The sequence below is a fragment of the Callorhinchus milii genome, unplaced genomic scaffold (genome assembly GCF_018977255.1).
Source record: "Callorhinchus milii isolate IMCB2004 unplaced genomic scaffold, IMCB_Cmil_1.0 Scaffold3, whole genome shotgun sequence".
NCBI classification, from domain to species: Eukaryota; Metazoa; Chordata; class Chondrichthyes; order Chimaeriformes; family Callorhinchidae; genus Callorhinchus; species Callorhinchus milii.
Window position 1 is genome coordinate 29,597,648 of NW_024704744.1, and position 1,638 is coordinate 29,599,285.

The 1,638-nt window shown below is 39.0% G+C and overlaps 1 non-coding gene across 1 annotated transcript; it reads left to right on the forward strand.

Annotated features, from left to right (window-relative positions):
- Positions 1-996: 996 nt before the first annotated feature.
- trnat-ugu lies at positions 997-1,068 on the forward strand. Its single transcript has one exon. It is a non-coding gene; the product is annotated as a tRNA-Thr (tRNA).
- Positions 1,069-1,638: the final 570 nt, after the last annotated feature.

Consider the following 1,638-nt stretch of genomic DNA (forward strand, 5'->3'; position numbering starts at 1 on the left):
AAAGAATAGGTCACTCATGACTTGTGACTTCAAATAAAAACCCACCGCTGCAGAGCCTTAGCACACAGTTTGACTGCACCTAAAATAACGCCTACAGTAACTGATGATGGAATGTATGCATGCACTCTTCTGAAGAATAGCACATTATACGGATATTGCTTTGTGATGAAAACAATCCCCACTTTTGTGCACCCAAACAAAGCCCGATAATACTAGAATGCAGAGATACAATTTCATCCTGCACTCTCTGGAAAAGGGAAGTTTTTCATTCATGGCACCAAATTATACCCTGCCTCATTAAAGAATGTATTTTAGCCTTTCAATTTTTGAACGATAAGGTTTCAGTGCCGCCCACTTGAAGCCTTGACCTAAATAGAGTGGCACTGGATATTGTTGCATTTTAAAGATCATCACCTGAAATCTTAATGTAAGGATTAATGATGTGGTCGGTTTTCTGCCTGTTTAGGTTAGTTTCAAGGCTGTGTGGTATACATTAATAGTCACAGCTAACATTTGACATTGGTTTCTCTCACTGAAGCCCTGTATGTTAAATTACTATTAATAATACCTCGCTGAGTTTCGTTTATCTTCATAAGTGTTTGGAGAGTGATGGATTGGAGAAAGGACTCCACCACTAATCACTGAGGAATGCAAACGTGATGTAATCTATCCAGGCACTGCAGTAGAAATGTCTATAAAAGTTCACAATACTTTTGAAATAATCTAAATGATTATTCATGTTAATATTGCTGTAAATAGATTTCTGAAAGTTACAATGTCATAAAACTCCCAACAGACCAAAGAAATGTTTAAATATTGTGCTAGACAATTTTAAACATGAATCAATTTGTTTCCTCTGAGTACCAATTAGTTTGGTGTTATTTGATTTTTAAGCTCTTCACCATTGCTCTTCCTTGCCTGGTAGTAATCTATACTAATACATCTATCGATCTATCTTCTTCTACCTTCTTCTATTCTAATAAAATGACAGTGTGGAGTCCTGTAGCTCAGTAGTTAGAGTACTCGCTCTGTAAGCGAGAGACCTGGGTTCGATTCCCAGCAGGGTGAAACCTTGGGCAAGTTTCTTTACTCCACACGCCTGATAATAATCCCTCAAGAAAATAAAACAATAATAAATTGGTCACTTTAAATCATGGCTGTTTATGGGACACTGCTGTGCGCAATTGGCTGCCGCATTTCGCCCTCAAATATACAGTCAATTCACTTTACAATCTATTCTGTGAAACGTTTTGAGACGTCTAGAAGACGTGAAAAGCACTATATCAAATGCAATGATTATTATTATTATTATGTCTGTGCTTCAAGAAGGATCTCAATAACCAATTGACATAAAGACGTGATTTATACTTCATCAGAAAGGTCTTGCACTGGGAGTGACATGGGCATATTTGTTTTCACGTATCCCCTATTTCAGTTTTGTGTTTTTTGCTAGTTAGAGTACTCGCTCTACAAGCGAGAGACCTCGGTGGTGGCCGAGTCAAAGAGGTGCTGTGGCATCATGTGTCACGGAGTACCTGCGTATGTACGCATGCACTGCAGTTACACTTGGTGGCCGCACCGGCTGACCATTTGGGGAATTGTGCATCACAGAGCACCTACGTATGTACCCACACACAC